General features: G+C 35.7%; 1 long non-coding RNA gene across 3 annotated transcripts in view; it reads right to left on the minus strand.

The window, feature by feature from the left end:
- The window catches only part of LOC112540426 (uncharacterized), a 61,727-nt gene that overhangs the window by 15,848 nt on the left and 24,607 nt on the right, over positions 1-21,272 (minus strand). For all 3 annotated transcript variants that reach the window (XR_015796743.1, XR_015796742.1, XR_003084504.2), the window contains exon 2: positions 18,774-18,917. This is a non-coding gene — a long non-coding RNA (uncharacterized LOC112540426). The remainder of the gene's footprint in view (positions 1-18,773; positions 18,918-21,272) is intronic.

Here is a 21,272-nt window from a genome sequence, read left to right on the forward strand (position 1 = left end):
TTTGTAGCCAAAATAATGCAATTTGCATTATAGAGTTACAAACAAATGTGAGAAAATTTCATGTCTGCAAAAAGGCAAAAAAAGGGGGGGAATTGGATGAAAGAATATACCCAGAAACAACCCAATACAGACAGCAAGTTCAGTTATCCAATAAATGCTGAATAACTTTTAAGGGGCAGAGCTAAAAAGTAGATGGAGGGAGAACAGAATGGAAGGAGTGATAAATAGTTCTTTTTGGTCTGTTTTATATTTATCCAAATAGATCATTTCCCAATTCATTCTGACCAGCTATTTTTAAATATCCCTTGGAATGGAATGAGAGCTGGACATAGGTATCACAAAGAAATCCATTAAGAACTAAGCATGATCAGTGGATATAAAATACTAAATGTGGTAGAGGGGAAAAATAAAGCTAGGATAAAAAGAAATGGAATGGAACTGAGTATTTGGAATCCTGAACCAAAGCAGTCCACACTGCATATTTTGTTACATGAACTCTTGTAAAGAATGTTTTTCTTACACAAAAAGTATTTTAGTGACTCCTAAGTGATATACATCTATTTTAGCAGCATTGTTCTATAAGTCTTGTATAGCATCCCATAAAATATAACAGAAATGTCTTTCCAAGACACAGATAAAAGGAACACAAGGTTTGCACTGATGTAATAAGTGTAAAATATAAATCTAAAACCATTTGTGATTACAGTATAAATAGCATCAAATTCCATTCCTCTGGGTAATATATAATATGTATTTTGAAACTGCCTTGACAAGTAGAAATCACATGGAATTGATATTTCTATTTTGATTCAAGATCATTGTTATAATTACAATTGATTTATTAGTTCATTTCAGGGAAATATCTAGCACATTTATATACAGTGAAGTTGTTTCTAGTTTCTTGTGTATAAATATGTCCTGTACAAACCCCCACCCCTCTAAGATTAAAAAATGCTATGAAATGTAACAATGAACTATTTGTTATGGGCCTAATGGAATTAGGAACCAAAGCATCAAGAGGTTTTTTGGTTTGTTTTGATCAGGGTAAGAAATCTTATTTATTAAGGCTTTGCATGCTTCAGAAATTTGGAATCTCCAAGATATATGAATACAGCACCTCTCTACTGTTCTTTAAAGCAATCCAATTTTTTAAAGTTTCTGTGCAACCCTGAAAAAGAGATGCCACTATTTTATGAATCATTGCTTAATGTGATTCTTAAAGTAGCAGTACATTGTTGTTGTTTCAGGCTCACACAGAAGCCTGAAAAAAAGGTAAGGTGCTTTAATGAATGACAGAGTGCTCTCACTTGCACAAGGTCAAGCCTTCTTTCAAATACTTTTTGAAGCATGCACAGGTCTATTATTACATTACTGTATATTAGTACAGCATTTCCACAATAATCTCTCAGAATTCACGTAGATTAAGAGGACATCGTTTTAGAAAGAACAGTGCTACACTGTGTGAACTACTGCTTGTTTAAAGAAGGGTCATTTTATTAACAGAAACAAACACATCTTTTCCTCTACAGTAAAGTAGCCTATAAGAATGATACTTGGGGTCTATTCTTCTTTAGGATTTTTGCCAGGTTTCCACTGAATTACTCCAGACATGGCAGCAGGTCCTAAACCACATACATTTTCAGATCCTCCAATCCAGTTCCACTGGAAGCAATGATACTGTGCTAAAAAATCACCAATTATTTGTGTTATGTTGTAGAGTGGGGAGCAACTCAGTTTCATGGCAACCAGAATATAGACACTTTTGATCATTCTGATTTTTTTCAATTCAATTCCCATTATTCAAATCTTAATTTCATTTTTTCCCACTGAAGCAGTAGTCCATCATTTTTTAATAAAAGTCTACATGGATTGCATGACAATTTGCATTCACCCCTTCTAATTTGCACACTTTTGACATATAGTATGCATTTTATACAGTTTATTCCAGAATAGCGTGTTTTTGTATGTTATCTTCCCTTGTATACACATTATGTGAACATTTCCCCAATGAAATACAAACTACAAACTTTCCTACAGAACACTTGACTAGAGCAGTACATTTATCAAAGGATAATTGCATTTTAATTCTTGTATCAGCTTAGGAAGTATGACTTTACCTTTGGTTTATGGTGATTGGGAATGGATAAAACTTAACACAGAGCATATCAAATAGCATATCTTGTAATATCTTATCTGAGGTCTCAGATCAAGGTTAGGTAACACAGGTATAAGCCCAGCAGTGGGCCTGTGGAGACCTTCCTTGGTATCTGTCAGGCTCCCTATCCATCTGATTTAATTATAGTTGGCTTGGGGGTATGGGGAGTGTGGGGTAATCCTTTAAAAAAATAAGCACATTGAAAAACAAAGTGACAACCTTTAGCACTGTCTAGTCATGGGAATACTTCTTCACCACAATTACCAAAAACGTTCCTAGAAAATAAAAACAGTGAGTGTTTTTGAACACCTAGAAAATAAAAACAGAGAGTGACTTTGTTTTGAAGTCTCCAGAAATAAAAAAAGGACAATGTGTGGTAGGGAGAAGGACTAGTGGTAGAGTTACCAGATCTGGATTGCAAGAATCTAAATGACCATAGAGATACCGAAGCCCTAGCATATTGTTCTCATCTAACGGTTGGCCAATTTTTGCAACCAAGATCTAGTAGCCCTATTAGTGAGGGTAACGATCAGCAACCATACCAGAGGAGTATTTGCCCATGCTCCCCAAGGCAGCCATTTTGAGAACAAAGTAGTTCTCTATGGCAACCCCTCTGTGAGTTTATCTACAATGTGTTTTCAAAATTCCAAATCCTTCCACCTATCCAATTGTTGCCTCCCTAAGATATAACTGTGAAAGCTGCTGCCAATTAAAATTGACAGCAGTAGCTAGGTAGATGAAAGATTCAGCTGACTCAGTATACTAGAGAATATAGCAATAGCTTGGCAAATGGTTCTAAGCCAAATTTTGTCCTCACAACATTAAATTATTTGCTAACAAATCATCAACTTTTCTGTCTGATTTTGTATAAATATTAGACTTAAGGAGCTTTCTGCAGACCAGCCTTTAAACAATATGTTTTGTAACTAGTAGTCTGTATTTTCAGTAGTAAAATTAAAAATTAAACACGTTTTATTCCTTAAACAAATTAAAGCATTACTTCAATCACAAAATATTTCCACCAGGTAAAAAATTTCATAAAATAATGAGCATTTACAGTACTAATTTTATGGGTTGGCTGAAAGGGAATAAGTTTATTTTCAAGGGCAAGATGCTATGAGGTATGCTAGTAATCAGCCTTTTAAATTTTATATTATGTCAACAGTATTACTTATTTTCTGGTCTAATGTGCATGTTGCAATTTAGTAGAACCACATACCAAACCTTAGGAGGGGTATTGTACATATATACAACATATTTTCAACGATCCTTTTTAGAAATAATCATATCAAAGGAGAAACTTTTGTTCAGTTTAATTCCTTTACAATCTGTCTATTTATTACCTTCCTCCAACTGTTCTAGATGTCTTCATATATACAGAAAAATCTATCATGCTATTCCTTTTCAGAGTAAGCAATATTAAGCAGGGTGCAGAAAAGAAGTAAGAAATAGTTAGCCAAAGAAATTAAAGTCATGAGATAAGAAGAAGATATTAAAAAAAGAAAACACCATAGCTCAACATATGGATTCATAGATACTAACCTCCACTGTCTATTCTGGCTTCACTCAATTGAAGATTTCACATAATACTTTTTAGAAAGAAAGAGAAGCTGTAAACAGTTTACTAGACTTAGTCATACCTGTGCCACATAGCAGTATCCCTGAATAACGCAAGGGCAAGACTAGTCAAGTTTGACAGAAGAGCAACCAAAGCCCAATTATACTGAATGATGCTCACACTACTTTGTGCAAGCTGGGATTCCTGTAAGCCATCATATTTTTTGCCATATCCCACCACAACTAGAAGGTGTATGCAGAATACTGACATATATGCAGGATGTCTGTGAGAAATCAGCCTCACTGAACTAAAATAGTAATCATAAAATAAACAAATAAAATACTTATTTCCTATTCTATATTTAGTTAAAATTGTCCATTTGTTTGCTTAACTAAAGACTACATCAACAGATCATAAACTTCTTTTAATGTGGTTGTAGAAATTATTTTCTTATGCTTGCACTGAAAAATGACTAAAGGTTGTAAGTTCTGGTATAATCTGCATAAGAATGTAGGAAGAGCTTCATTGTTTGTTTGCTTGCAGATGTTTCATTTCCTGATGAATGTGCTCTGAACACTGATGATGTTAACTAGTTGGGTAATGAAATGTCTGCAAGCAAATGACCAAGATCAGAGAGCACCAAGGACTCCACAGTTCAACCCTGAGTACATATATTCACTTCTATTGGAATGTAGTAAGAGTCACAGTGGAGTAGACTAAGAATATATTTAGTGTAGCATTAAGTTTCAACAATCTGCAGCTAGATGCATATTGAATCAAATATCCTCTTGAAATCAACACTGAAACTACAAGTGAATGAAATACAACTGAGAAGTATTATGTTATATTGTTTGAGGAGGCTTCCGAATGAGGAAAAATAGTGAACTAGACATCTCAGAAAGAGCGGAGATGCTGCTGTGGCAACAACCAAAGGACCAGTGGCAAACCTGGTCCAATGGAACCTCTGCTGACAAGGAGAGGGTGAGAGATTGCCCACTTGCACTCCAGATGGGTGCTCCTTGCAAGGAAACCACAGGATAGTGGTTATCCTTGCGAGTCTGGGTGCCAGGAGATGAGGGAAGCCCTCAAGCCCTCATCCGTGGTGGAGCCTTTAAGGATACTGGGTTCAACCACCTCACTTTCTAATCACCTTTGGATTTAAACTATTTTACAGTTAAAAGTAAATTAAGGGACAAGACAAATTTGGAATGTTAGGACTTTTGCTAAGATTCTTTTAAAAAATTGATTATACAAAACAACATTTCCACGGGCATACAAATTGTTTAATCTATCAGAAAAGAGATCATTGACTGACAGTTGGGAAAAAAGCAACAATGAAACCTGAGCCTTCGCAAATATAGAAAGGATAGAGGGGGTTAAAGTTCCAGGAAGGGAAAAAAAAGTGACATTTATAAAATGATGGGCAGAGGTTGAGACATTTGCTTGAGACATTTCAAGGGATTTTTGAAAAATTGGGAAAGAAACTTATAACTTTTTAAAGAAAATTATAAAGAAAAAGTGAAAGATGTAACTGACAACAATATGGAAGAATTTATGGATAGACAGGATGAAGTGGGGATACAAATTCTAGCTGATGGAGAAATACTGGAAAATAAAGAAATTGAGGATTATAAGACACAGATGACAGAGTGGAAATACAAAAGACAAATCAGGAGATGAAAAGGGACCTGGGCAAGGACTTATTTTTGGATTTACAAAAGAGGGTTCTAAAATCTTGAAGAAATCTTTGAGATGGAAAAAGAAAGTCTGAATGGAGACTCAGTCCTATGACAGCAACTTGATGAATTAAAGATTCAGATTGTTAGAAGCAAAAGAAAGGAATATAAAATTGACTTGTTTGATCAGGGTTAAAATAAGAAATATTTTAATAAAATTCTGGAAACCCTTTATGGGCTTTTTGCTAATATTTGGACATAAACGGCACCAATTTTTGGATTTGTGAATGGATAACGGGGGGTTATGAGAAGAAGTGAACCACATACATAATTTCATAGGGGATGGAGAATTATTAATTTGCTTATACTTGTTGCAAGGAAGATTGGGAGTCACTTCTTTAAATATTCTTTTTTCTACCTCTCTTTTTTGTACTTTGTATTTCTTTTCTTTCTTTTTCTGATTTCAGTCTGTATTATCTTTTAGTATTGTAAAACTCTTTAATAAAAAGTTTTTTTAAAAAACAAGGTTTTCTGTTTGAGATTATATTTTGCCTGACCAACAACTGTCTTTCTGAATACCTGCTCTAGTTTCCAGCTTGACTTTCAACTGTGTCTATGCTATAATTTCTGTTCCTGGTTTCTGCAAGCTCCAAATGTCCTATGCTTTAGCCTGATATCATTTGAAGAGGTTTTATTCAACTATAATCTCTGATTTTCATAAAACTAGAAATTTCACATGGTATGTTAAACAATGAAATAATGAAATTTCTTTAAAACTGGTACATGGATTAATGAGTTCCTTTTAGAAAGTTACATAATAGACATTCTAACATTCTATTTTTTTTTTTTCTTACACTCAACATGTTATGTAGATTCCAGTAAAAAAACAAAATGCAGAGTTGTAGTTCTTTTCCTGCTTTTTAATCATCTTCACTCTTATTCATCAAATATTATTCTGGATTTTTGTGTATTAGTTATAAAAATGAACTTGCTAGAAATTATGATGGCTATCTCAAATCACCAGGAATATATTCTAGTGGCCTTTTTATTCTGTAATAAACTGTACATATTACTTCCTCTCAGAACTCTCCTTGGGATAGTCAGAGAAAAAAAATTATATTAATATTTATTCTTTAATAGCCAGCTCTGTTTGACAACATCCTTTCTGTTTTCACAGCCACAGTTTTTCAATTTCAAAGCAATATAATATGATGAGTGGTTTAGAGAGAAGAGAAAGGGATTTCTCCCATTCTTTTGCTTTTGAAATTAGGAATTTTTTGCATTTCAAAGGGCAGTCTCTTTTACCACAACCCCAAAATTCTTGCCTCCTTGCTTGGATTATTATTTTTTTAAAATTCAATTTTTTCCTCCCAAAAATCTTAAAATTGAGACTTCATCTAAAATATTGTAATATTCAATAGTGGTAAAAACAATGCTGTTATGAACAGATAACCTATAATACCATATGGTTAAATGTAGGAAAAGCAGGAAAAAACTTCTGACTAAATGAATTACTACAATCAGATCTATGCACAAAACTTCATGAAACATACAATGAATTTTTTTAGAAAAGTGGGGAACGAAGAGCTGATTAAAGCTAAAATTATTTTAAACAACCTGTGTCACTAACTACTCTGTCCTGGAATATGCCAAGGACTGACTCCTACTCTCCCTCCTTCCTAAGCTGTAAAAGGAAGAAGGGTGAAGAACAAAGACAAGACAGAAAAGGAAGGAAGGAAGGAAGGAAGGAAGGAAGGAAGGAAGGAAGGAAGGAAGGAAGGAAGGAAGGAAGGAAGGAAGGAAGGAAGGAAGGAAGGAAGGAAGGAAGGAAGGATAGCAAAAGGAGGTAGAAATATATCCTCCCTAAATTGAGTGTATATATGTATGTATTTATGCATGTACGGAGAGAGAGAGAGAGTGTATTCCAATATATCCACTATACCTACAAAACAATAAATCTTTTCAGAGTAGACTGTTAGAATAATTCTGCAATAATTCTGAGAATCCATCCATTTTATGAGATAACTAAAGCTGTTTCTAGATCACAAAATTTTCTTATCCCAGTATCCAAGGAAAAGCCAAAGACCAAAGGATATGCGTGGGCGGCCATGAGGTGTACTTGGCAGAACTATTGATATTTCTTTATAACCCCTCAGGACAAATCTGGAAATAGCATGATATATTTTTTCTCCTTCATACTCCAAAATCTTTGCATTCCTCATTGCTTATAATATTTGAACACAATTAGACTTGCAAAGAAATGGAGGATTTGAAGATTGTGAAGACTTATATCTTAAAGGCAGCCAAAATTGAACTGCATCAATCCAATTAGCACAACCTAATTGAAACAGCTCCTGAACGCATTTTACTATGACATCTGCTAAACATCTTTATGTTCCTAAAAAGGAAAAATGATAAGGAGATTTTTTTCCCCCCTGCATGCATGACCTTGGATCTGGTTCGGAGCTTTTTGGCAAGTTACCACCTCTTTATACCTTGTTGTCATTTGAGTGACTAATGTTATAATCAGTTTCTCATGTCTCACTCTTAACTTCTTTCTCTTTTAAGTTTTGTTCAATATTATTTTTTTTTCCTTCTGCATGATCAACTCTGTTGATATGGTCTGAGAGGTTATGATTTATTACTTGTGCCATCACCAGAATCTCAAAATTGGTCAGTCTGGTGAAATTTGGGAACCAAAATGGTTCTGTATCTATCTCCCATTTGAATCAGAGTTTCAGCCACAGTCCCCACCTGTCAGGGAGAGGGATAATTTTGTACTCAGCCTAAATATGCAACATTCTGACAGCAACTCCAGAAGGTGGAGCAGGGAGTGGGGGGTGTCTGCCTAAAGGAAGTCTGCACTATGAGAACAGAAGCAGGAGAGGAAAGAGTCTGCTTATTATATTTGCATGGCATTTTTATCTCCCCCAAATTCTGGGAACAACCGGGAACACTTTAATTGCTATTTCTGCTTACCGGCTGTCATCAGAAACATTCACAAGTATTGCTTTCACAACTCCTGAAGGGAAGGAGAAGTGAGCTGCATTTTAGAGCATTGTCATTTTGGCAGATGTCTTCCTCAGTAATCCAGTCTTACAGTGATCAAGGTATAATTTACTGTAGCTAAGGTTTCCTGGGCCAGGTAGGGCCATAAATGGCATACCAGCGGAAGCTGCATCCACCTGTTGTTCAGGGTTAGGGTTCAGGCAGGATCCATGATACCAAAAGGCTCTCCAAGTCACAGACTTGCCCTTTCAGGGAGAGTGCAAACCTGTCTACAGCAACTACCAAGGCTAATAGCCATGAATGGTCAATATATATTATGGACAATCAGCATTTCCATCTTACTATGTCTTACTTACCGGCTGTCATCAGAAACATTCACAAGTATTGCTTTCACAACTCCTGAAGGGAAGGAGAAGTGAGCTGCATTTTAGAGCATTGTCATTTTGGCAGATGTCTTCCTCAGTAATCCAGTCTTACAGTGATCTACTTACTATGGTTTAGTCAAGGCTAGTTTCTTCCCATCCAGCTCCTAACAGTCTCCAAACAGAAGTTTAAGACTTCTACAACTTTTTTGCATGGCTGGGATGATGACAGGATAATGGAGTGTCTTCAGCCTATTGATGAATACTTCACCCCAAAAGACGGATAACCTCCCCAAGCAGTTTCATATACATGTAAAATAAATGAAGAGGAGGACAGAGTTTTGTGGCAATCCGTACTGGAACGACTATGCTATGCGTGGTGTGACACACCTGCAGTTGCCATCACATTTTGCTGGCTTGTCACATGTACATATTTAAATGCAGATACTCAAATAAATGTTTCATGTTAGTCTGTTCTAGTTTTGCTTATAAAGAGAATAGGCAGAGTTTAGTTCTCCAGGACAGAAGCAGGGGATGCAGATGGGCTGGTTTGGAGGTGGGGTCATAAGAAATCATCAGATAGTGCTCTGGGAAGAAGGAAGGAATATAACTGGAATGGACGCAATGGCTGGCAGGTAGATAGATTTAAACAGATCTATGGTTTTAATAAGGAACATTGTGGGCTGGCACACGTGAGCTGACTTGGGCAGTGTTTACACTGCTGAATGTTTGTTAATTTGAGGAAAAATTTGCTGAAAAGAGCTGTTGGGCATGATCCAGAAAACCCAAAAAGGAGGATGCTGGGATGTGATCTATGTTGTACAGAGGATCCCCTAGTGGTAAAAAAGGATGAAACTTCAAAGGTTTTATGACCCAGAGAAAAGGCAGTTGCGAGCCTCGCCCCAATTTCTATATGCTCCCTTAACTCTAAAGTAGGAAATACGTTAAGAACTGAGTGGTGCATGCTTATATTAAACTCACATCAAAATCTGCAAATATTATATCTTTTGAGTTGCTTTAAGCTGAAGTCTTGAAGTACAGAAAAAAAAAATGGTTGTGCTATTTCAAAAGGCAAGCTGCTAAGAAGGTTTCAGAGGAGAAAATAATTTACAATGGAATACAACACAGTTAGGTATGCTTGCCAAGTGAGCCTAAGAAAACAAAACTGCTCTTGCTTACTACTTTAACATGTTTCTTAATAAAAAGGAGGGGAAAAAATCCAAAAGAGCTGTCTTTGCATTGTAACATTCATCAAATCCTATGAATGCACAGGAATCCCCTGTAATATACAGGTTAAATTGGACTACCATGTCCAGACCATGATTATCAACTGGAACTGTCCATTCAAGGAGAAGAATAACCACCACTACAAAATGATGACCCCAACATCTAAATCCTTGCAGATGGTTCGGAACAATGTCATCATTAACTGTATCATGTACTGTACAGTTGAAATGTGAATACTTTTTAATGCACATATGGAATTAGTATTGTTTATTTCTATTAGAATTAATTATACTATTAGAAATTCTTCACCCACCAAGAAAAACAAAATACAAAAAGTTAAAAAAAAAAAGTGTTACAGAACATGTTTTTCCTAAACCAGATCTTTTCCAAAGGTTCTGTTCTTTGGAAATTGCATTTGACTCCAGCTCTTTTAGCATTTAGGAAATATGGAGAGAAAGCCTTTGACAACTTGGAATGGTCTTTCGTGCTTGCAATTTTGAAAAAAAAAAAAGAGTTTTGGCCCTAATTTTTTCACATGGACACAGAATATTTATAAACAATAAGAAGCCAAGATAATAGTAAACAGTTCATTTTATCACAACAATGCACTATAGTGAAGGGGGCAAGGTAAGATTTGGTAAGGTCCTTATTTTTATTGGCATTAGAGCCACTGGCAATGAAAATATATCTAAAGTTTCAAATGTAAAATTAGCAATTCAAGACATAAATTGAAATTATATGCTGATGATTTTGTATTGACTGAACGAATCAATAATATACCTATCTAGGGTACTGATGCATATGTTCAGACATTGAAAGTGAGATGGTTGCACATGTACTTTTGAAATGCCCCATATATCACTCTTGGAAGATGGAGCTAATCTCTCCTCTAATCTCAAATTATCCAGACAATTCCAACAGGGAACTGTATGCTTACTATAAACAATGAAGACCACAAAGTCTCTAGGAAGATGGTCAAATTCTGTGCTCTAGTGATGGCAGTCAGAAACCACTGGACCTGAACATAAGTAACTAAGTAAGACAGGCATACTTAGTTTCTGCTGTTAAGTAGGCTTTTATTGTGGATATCTTGCATTTTAATTTTGTTTCTTTTGTATGACTGCAAATTCTCTTATAAAGAAGAGAATTTATACATTCTCTTATAAATTCTTTGGTAGTTGATAGTAAACCAAGTTAAATACATTTTTTAAGAATTTCAATGATTATTTTGCCTTCCATCCTTCCAACCCAGATGCTTATGCACAAAATATATGTGAATTCACCACTGGGGGTAGGAGTGGGGGAATAGGCAGTTCACTACAAGCTGCTAACTCAAGACCCTTTATTTCCTTGACTTAGACTTGGTTATAAATTAAAATGTACAGTACATAAACTGTAGAAGTCAGATTACCAATATCCATATATTTTACATTACAAAATTTCAGCTGTCCTTTTTCCATTCAAATGTAAGGCAACTCTTCATGTATAAAAAAATTCTCATATTTCCAGTGCTGGAATTCTCTAACAACTGGCATTACAGAAATATTATGCCTTGGCAAATAAAACAATGGTATAAAAATACGTAGACAATTTATTTATGTCTTATTTCACTTACCCTATCTGTTATTACATGCTTCATTCTTTGAGTAAGGTGCTAAAACTGTAAGACTAACAGGAAGTTAGGATAATGTAAGAATCATTATATGAGAAGCTACATCATCAGACAAGTTTTAGGAAATCTTATGAAAAAGCCTTAGGGGAAAACTTTAAGTGATTAGACAGTTTAACATTTAAATGATAGCCTGCTAGTACTGGCAAGCCACAATGGACATAGCTATCCCTCTTTTTCTAGTGTTTGTGATAAAGATGGTTTAAACTGTTAGACCAAAATTCTTTTGACTATTAGAGTTAAAGAGAGATTTCTTTTTTTTTTTAAGTTGAAAGGATTGATTACTTCCACATTATAAAAGTAAACATTGTAGCCTCAATCACTATATTGAGACGGGGTGCGGGTAGTACATCCATCCTAGTGCTCCTTGATCTCTCAGCGGCTTTCAACATTGTCGACCACAGTATCCTTCTGGACTGGCTGTGGGGCTTAGGAATGGGAGGCATTGTGCTCCAGTGGTTCACTTCCTTCCTCAGTGGTAAGTTCCAATCAATGTTGACAGGGTGGGGAGAGATCGCATCCACAGCCCCTCATGTGTGGGGTGCCTCAAGGCTTGATGCTCTTACCTTTCCTGTTCAACATCTACATGAAACTACTGGGTGATGTCATCCACCAGTTCAGGGTGTGGTATCATCAATATGCTGACGATATCCAGCTTTACATCTCCACCCTAGGCGGCACAGGTAAAGCTGTCAATGACCCAGTATCTGGAGGCTGTTCAGGTCTGGATGGGGCAGAACAGATTTCGGCTCAATCCTAACAAGACTGAATGGCTGTGGCTGTTTGGACCCCCTGGGTCAGGGATGTCACCATCTTTGGTCTTGGATGGGGCGGCACTTCCCCAGTGAAGACTGATGTTCAGCTTGGGGGTCCTTCTGGACTCGCAGCTACTGCTTGAAGAGCAGGTGGCAGCTGTGGCCAGGAAGGCCTTTGCACAGGTTTGTCTTGTGCACCAGCTGCGCCCTTTCCTCAATCGGGAAGTCCTTCAGAAAGTCATTCATGCCCTGGTGTCAATCTTACTACGTAGAGCAGGCAGGAAACATGACCAGATGAGCTAATTCTACTTTATTGTAAGACTACATTAACAGAATCTTGAAAGTCTGAAAGTACAATTCTCTCCCTCTTTCCTTTACACCCTGGGAAATTAGGGAGGGTTTCTTCTGAGCCTCTTGCCCCGCTAACTATCCAGCTGTGGGCTATGCTGTCTCCTATCTGACTGTTCCCTATGCAGTGTCTCTGGGCCCATCTCCCAAGGTTATTCCCACATACCATTATAGCTGGTCACTTCACAATTGGATTATTGCAATGCACTCTACATGGGGCTGCCCTTGAAGACAACCCAGAAGCTACAGCTGGTTCAAAATGCAGCAGCACAAGCAGTAATGGGCACCTCTCATTGTGCCCATGTGTCACCACTGCTGTGCAAGCTGCATTGGCTGCCAATTGGCTACTGAGTGCAATTCAAGGTGCTGGTTATTACCTATAAAGCCCTGTATGGCATAAGGCCCAGATATCTGAGACACTTCTTGTCTCCAACTGTTTCTGCCTGCCCAGTATGATCCAGCAGAGTGGGTGTACTTCAGGTCCTCTCCATTAAACATTGCCACCTTGTGGGATGTAGGAAGCATGGCTTCTGTTATGGCCCCACCCCCTGGAACAGCATCCCCCCAGATATAAGGATGGCACCCCCTCTCCTAGGGTTCCAGAAAGATTTGAAAACCTGGCTTTGGTCTAGGCCTGGGATTGATGTTTATTATTTGTTCAATGACCCCTGTTTTGTTTTGTTGATTTTGCTGTCTGTTAGATTATTTTAGTCTGGGCTGCCTATTTGATTTGATGTTTTTAGTTATTTTTATGTTTTGTCTAGTTCTGAACATCACACAGAGTCTACTGGAGTTGGGTGGCCAATAAATTTAAATAAATAAATGTAATCCCATACAAATAACTACCATCCATAATTCATAAAAAATCCAGTGGAAAGAAGTTACTGGCATGTTGAATTAGAACTGTGAAGACTCACATTCAGTTCTACCTACAGCCAGGGAAAATCACTAGGTGATCTTGAGTCAATCTCTTATCTTTCAGCTAGTGTATCTCACAGGATTGTTAGACAAAATTGGAAGAGGGAGTGCACTGCTTTTAGCCCCTAGATCAGGAATTAGCAACATATATCCAAACAGCATCTGTGGCACCCTAACTTTTGTTTAAAATAATAGTTATAATCTAGAATTAAGAATCAGCCTATAATAAATAAAATTAAACTGAGAGAGCAATTCACACAGATGTTCACACAAATTAGTCATAAATGTTGAGTCAAATTACTGTTTCTCTTAAAATCTGGCACAAAATTACTGCTCTGTATGAAAATTATTCTACACACTGGTAATAGGAACCTCTGGTAATAAGGAAACTATAACAGACTCACATCAAAGTCCAAAGTCATGTTATATACCTAAGTGCCAACTGTGCCCTTATTCAAAGCCAGGAACATAAAAGGTCTATCAACAATAACTCATAAATTCACTATAAATATGCCTCTGCGATCTTACATAAAATGATTAATTGAAATTCTATATTTAGTAGGCAAGATCTATTTGGAAAAAACCCGGATATAAACTTGATATTTTTCAGGCTTTGAATGAATATTTTAATCTCACAATCTTCTTAGATACCTTGGATTAGAATCCTCAAAAATGCTAATTTGGAACACACAAAGATAGCAGCATATAAACATATTTAGAAATACAGTATATCAGTTGCTGAACAGTGAGTTTGGTTTCTTTTCAAATTACTAAAAAAGCAGCTGGGATCAAGAAAAGAATTTCTTATTTTGCAACTTGAATTTTATGATATACAATTTGGTTTTGGTGACATTTTAAATGCAAAAGAACGCTGAGTCTAAGCATTTAATATACAATCCAATTACTTACGTTCTTTCCATGAAAATCATTTGTTAGTCTTACAGGTCCAGACTAATTCTTCAGCCTTCTTTCTACATTATTATTAGTACAGGGTTCCTCCCTCTACTCCTGTTCCTGCTGCATTACCCTTTTTTTGCCCAGAATATTGTGGAACAGAGTCCTAACCACTTTTGGAAACTTAATTGTCCACTAACACCCTTGCATACAAGCCAATCACACAGAGGCATGATTCAAATAGTCAGCTGCTTGACAACTTAACCTCTTTGCAATATCCAAAGTGATCAAAGCACAGTACATCCGGTTATTCTGACCAGTATATGGGAGCCTAAAAGTCTTCCAAAATTTGCAGAAGTCAATAAAATATGACCGAAATATCACTTTTAGAGAAACAGCAACTGTCATGCATAATGACTTTTATTTTTCCTGCAAGCTCTCAGAGTTCCTGCTGGGCCAGTGTTTGCCCTCTCTGCACAACTGAGGATTTTGAGCAGCTCTGTTGCATTCTTTACTTCCTGATATTTCTAGTTCAGTGATCTGTATTCTGTAGAGGGAGATTGACAGAAATCTCATTTGACAGTGTGAGAAAAAACAACTTTTTACTTAACTTAAAACAAATTCTACATGTTCTATTCACAAAGTTTTTATGGGCTTCAGACTGGTGTCGGTGGGGCAGTGATTAATTATTGTTATTTAATATAATTATTAAATATAATTAATTTATAATCATATTATTATTAAAGCATAATAAAAGCAGCAGAAATCCACATATGCAGTTTTTGATCTTTCTGAAGACAGAAAGTTGTTGCAATGTGTTTTACCTTGTTCAGAATGTTCTATATTGGGGATGAGCAACCTTTGGTATCTGAACTGCAGTTAATATATTCATAGCACCAGAGTTACATCATCGAGGCCAACCTCTTCCTCTGTGCAGGAATCCAAATAAAAGCATTTCCGACAAATGGTTATCCAACATCTATCCAGAAAGGGAAGCCTATCACCTTTCTGGGTGACTGACTGCATTATTTTCTGTAGCTGGAACCAATATTTTAGCCGATGCAGCCTAAAATTGCATTTGCCTTTTTTCAGTTGCATCATATTGTAGACTATATACAGTATTCAGTGTGCAATCAGCTACTATATCAAGATGCTTTTTACAAATACTATTCCTTAGCCATAAATGCTAAAATGCCTTTACATTTTATTTCTATTTTCTGGGTAAGGAACTTAGTGTCTTTTAAATTTAATATTGTTATTTCAGCTCATTTCTCTAACTTATCAAGAGAATTTGAATATTATTTCTGTCATCTATGGTATTAGCTATTTAGTCCAGTTTTTGTATTATCTGCAGATCTGTTATGCATTCCTTATACATCATCATCATCATCATCATCATCCAAGTCAGTAATAAAAATGTTGAGAATAGATTACAGGGACAGAACCTTGTGGCCTGTTCTGTAAAATCTCGCTTTAGTCTGATAAAGAACGATTGATGGACACTCTTGGAGTGAGATTTTTGTGCCAGCCATGCTTAATTGATATGCCAATCTAGTTTACTAATAAATAATACACAGGATACTTTGTCAAATGCTTTCCTTTAATCAAGATATATTGTGTCTACAACATTGCCATAATCTAAGGAATTACCCAATCAAAAAATGAGATAAGTTTAGTATTTCAATACACATTCTTCTTAAATCTATAATGACTTCTTGTAATTACTGCACTATTTTCAAAGTGCCCAGAGACCTATTTCTTTTATTACCTGCTGCAAAATCTTCCCAGCTTTTGATGTCAGACTGACTGATTTGTAGTTCCCCAGATACTCCTTTAGAAATAAGGGCTATATTTGCCATCCTTCAGTCATCTGGCAATTTATGTTTTTTGATTCTACATGGTCCAGATTCACATGATGTGAGATGGGTGACCATGCAAATATGATAAATAAAAATAAATTTATTCATCTATCTATCTATCTATCTATCTATCTATCTATCTATCTATCTATCTATCTATCTATCTATATTCTTCAAACAAAAGCACCCTATGATAAGCCTATTTGAGAGTTTGATTTACCCTTTTCATGCAGTTCCTGCCTGAGAATAGTCACAGATTCATAGGATTCTAAGCCAGAACACCTCCTCGCCAGCAGTCAACACCCAGATAAGCAGAGATTAACACCAAGGTTAACACCAGACAAACAATCAAGTAGTAAACAATATCCTAATCAAGGAACTACCAACTCCGACAGACAGTTAAGCAGTAAAGAACAGCCTAATCAAGGAACTACCAAGGAGAAAACCACACCCCCACCAACACTGACAGGGCAAGCCACTGTATAGAAACAGAGAGCAAACCCCACTCCCTTCTAGCACTGAAGATATTACCTAGCCGGGTAACAAAACGTTTGCAAGAAAACAACCTAGTTCAGAGAACCCAAAGGACTCCACAATCATAGGATTGGAAAGAACCTTGGAAGTCTTTAGTTCAACCCTCTTCCCAGCAAAGGAATCTTTACAGCATCCTAGGCAAATCCCAGGCTGTCCAATCTTTTCTCGAAAAGTTCCAGTGATAGAGCACCCACAGCTTCAGGAGATAGGCTGCTCTATTGCTTAATAGTTCTCATAGTCAGGATATTCCTCCTAATTTTAAATTTGGATCTTTTTTTGTAAAGCTTCTTCCCAATGATTCTTGTCTTACCTGCAGGTATTCTGGACAATAAATCTACAACCTCTGCCTTCATATATTGGAAGGCTATTAGCCTTCTCTTCTTTAAGCTAACCATACCAAGTTCCTTTAACAGCTCTGTGGGGAGACTGCCCTGCCAAACATTTGCAATAATGGTCAAAGGAATTTGCTAAGGCCACAAAACCAAAAAGCAGTTTGGGAGGGGAACATGGATATGTATCACAGACTGCCCAACCCTTGGCAATAAGGATGAGGAGAAATTCATATCTGAGTATGAATTTCCCCACATTCACATTTTTGTATCAATGTTTGAACTGAAATTTAGTTATTATTCACAATTATGTTCAAGGGACTTTTTTATAATATAATACCTTGTAAAATTATGTACATTGAGTGAAAATTCAAATGTGTATCTGCTTGGAGAAATGGTACCAAAATACTAATTTTAATACACACTTTATCAACAACAAAACTCTTTTGGCAGCTTTACCCATTCCTAACTGGCACTGGCTCACCAGATTTTCAAACCACGATCTTTTTTAGCTCTATTTGAGCTTCAGATCTTCTGCTTCTGTCGTTTGTTCCTTAGAAACAATGAATGAGTCAAATGATTCAGTCTGAAGATCCATGTAGATCATATACACGATTTATTATGGGTGTGCATTGGAAGGTGCCCTCCCTGCCTATTTCTTGGAAAAACATGATTTTTGGAACTGGAAAGAATCTAAATCAATTAGATTCACTAATAACACGTAACACAAACACTATAGCTGAAGTAAATAATGGAAAGATAACTTATAATTCAAGAGCTCTCAGATACCTTTTGGAGGAGGAAAAAATGTGGGTTTTTTGACAAAACTGTTAACAAATAAATCATAAGAGTTTCTTAACAGGCCAAATTGCAATATATTCCAGCTACAAATATATTCCAAAAATATATGTATATGGCTGCATTTTACAGTCAGGTAGAGAACAAATGTAGAATAAGGGCATAGAAGGTGAAAATAAAAGTATAAAAAAATCTAACAGAGAAAGCTAAGAAAAGATAAGGTGAACAGAAAACCACACCTTGTTCCAAGGTGTTTAAAGATTTAATTCAATGCTTATCTGAAACCTTTGAACTGTACTGGAAGGCAAAGTTTTGCTGAGAAAAGCACCTTAGCTTTATAACCTTTACTTTGCTTGGAGCCCGTTCATTAACATCAATAACAATTCCTAACATATTATTTCATTCAGCTGCTGTAAGACAAATATATGTTATCTTCTTTTAAGCTACCTGTTTAAAAATAATTCTGCTTGATTGATTACTAGTTTATTAATTATTAACACTATTTAAATGCCACCCAATAATCAATGTATTTTGGACACTTACAATGGCAACAGAAATAATAGTGTGTTTATGCAAGCATATATTCATTCATTATTGGAGAGGGTGGTGTTTACAGTTAAATAGATTTTGAATTTAGTAGGCTGTTTAAAAAAAAAAAACAGTCTTCAAACCAAAAACTCACCATCACAAAAAAAGTGTCAAGCCTCTTTGTTGAGAGAATTCCACAACATTTTCCCACACATTTTCCCATGCCTTAGGGAAGCCAGCCTGTGATCCACCACATTTATGAGGATGACAGCAAATTCTGCATAGATACTTGAGGAATCTGCCAAAAGAAAAAGAAAAAATATATAACCCTTCTATACTGAGAGTTCTCAAAAGTATTCTTATACTTTAATCATGGAACCTTGTAACCATATTTTACTGGCTGTCCTAAATAATTCATGGTTAAGCCATGGTTCAGACATTTCCTGACCCAGTTTCTCACCCATATTAGAAGCATCATATAATTTGGTGTATGTCTGCTTTCCCCAGCCTGGCACCCTTCAAATGCATTAGGATTACAAATACCAGTATATTTTTAGCCAGAACCACTAAGGGTTGTGCTGGTTTTCAGGATACTCAGATTGAGGAAGGTTACCCTAGATCCACTGTCTTAACAAGTTTTCTTCCATTATAGGTTCTACAGCTGCCTTAACACCCATAAGATCTATAACAAGAGACTGCTCAACTTTTCCCAACCCTTACATGAATCTTTCTACAAAATCTCAGAGTTAAATTAGCATAATTCTCATTATAAAATATATACTTGAAGAACTATCATGTAACTATAAACCCCTTTCAAATGCAGTAATCTACATTTACGTTCCATTTTTAATTTTTAAAAAAAATAGACATGGCGGTGAGCAAAAGTCATGTGAATTACCTTACCCTGGCAAGTTACCTTCTGGAGAAGGTAAGCAACTTCCAGTTATAGCAAAAGCACTCAAGCTTGTTGCTATTGATAGATCTCTAGAAAATACAGTGATGAAAGACTGATAAAAGTCTTCCATCACTCTGGGAAAGAGACTTCAGTCTGAGCACATTCACTGATTTTATCCACCTTAAAAAGAAAAACATACAGTACAACCTCAATAAGGGACAAGCTAAGCCAACACATACACAAAGAGATGCTGTGAACAGAGTGTGGTACGGTAAAAGGATTTTGTCCACAATGGGAAATGATTGCAAATCCTAGCAACAAGAAGAAAACGAACTGGAAAAAAATGGATTTGTAATATTGTTTTCTTCTGGGAAACATTTGCAACATTAAAAGGCAAGGTAGGGTGATTCTTCCTGCTGCCAATGTATTGTAAATATCTGTTATGTATATATTGGAGGGAGATCTAAAGAATTTTCACACAAGGATTGTGCACCAGAGTGAAAGAAGCTCCCAATCTCTTTTTTTTAAATATATTTTTATTAAGAATTTTGATTACAATAGTAAAAACTAATACAAACTAAATTTAGAGAAAGAGAAAATAATAAAAAGAAAAGAAAAACGAAAAACGAAAAGAAAGAAAAAAGAAAAGAAAGAAAAAAGAAAAGAAAAAGAACAAAAGAAAAGAAAAGAATAAAGAAAAAGAAAAGAAATATATGAAGTGACTTCCAACCATCATCACAAGTATAAACAAATTTAGTAACTCTTCACCCCCTATAAGGTTACAAAGAGATATCTCTTCATCCCATATCTCATCCCTTAACTATAAACAAATCCATAAAACATCAACTTTGCAATCCTGGTGTCAGCAAAAAGTCCATAAAGAGTTGCCAGAACTTTGCAAAAAAAAAAAAAAAAAGTATTATTTTAACCTTGATCAAATAAACCAACTTTATATTCCTTCCTTTTACTTCTAACAGTCTTAATCTTTAATTCAGTCAAATATTGTCATAGGATTTGATTTCTCTTCAATTCATCTTTATTCCATCACACAGATTTCTCTTCAAAGCTTTAACAAGCTTCTTTTGTAAATCCAATAAGAAAACATTTTCCAGGTCATTCTCTTAGTTTATCATTTGTATTTCTCTTTTAATATTTAAAACTTCAGCCTGTTTCTTTTGTATATCCAGTAAAGCATCCTTTTCCAAATCATTCTCTTGGCCTGTCATTTGTAGTTCCATTTTCAGTACTTTCTCTGTCTTGTCAGATAAAATTTGTTCTAGATCTGCCGTTCCTTCATTTTGGACATAGTTTATCCATAGAAGCAGGCATCATTACTGACAGTGTTGATATTGTAATTACTAATTTCTGGCTCCATTCTTCAAAGATTTTCTTTAATGTTTCCAATGTTATAACATTTTGTGTCATTTTGTAAGTCCCAGTATTAACTGACAACAGACAGACAGACAGACAGACTTTATTGATTAGTCAGTTGACCATATCAAGGCATGGGCATTAGCCACAGTAAGATACAACAAAATGAGGTAAGGTAAGATACAGTAAAATGAGTTAAAATAGACTACAGTATGGTAGAATAAAATAAAATCTAGTGAAGTAAGATAAAATAAAGACAAAAGAGTAAGATAAAATAGTATAAGATAAAATAGAATAAAGAGATATATAGTAAGATGCATATTAAAATTCAAAAACAGTGTTTGTTTAGATGAATTCATCACCTTTGCATGCAACCCCAATGTCCTA

Source organism: Python bivittatus, unplaced genomic scaffold, assembly GCF_059951505.1.
Source record: "Python bivittatus isolate LINGU-HERP-01145 unplaced genomic scaffold, Pbiv_v1 ctg000350_np1212, whole genome shotgun sequence".
Lineage (NCBI taxonomy): Eukaryota > Metazoa > Chordata > Lepidosauria > Squamata > Pythonidae > Python > Python bivittatus.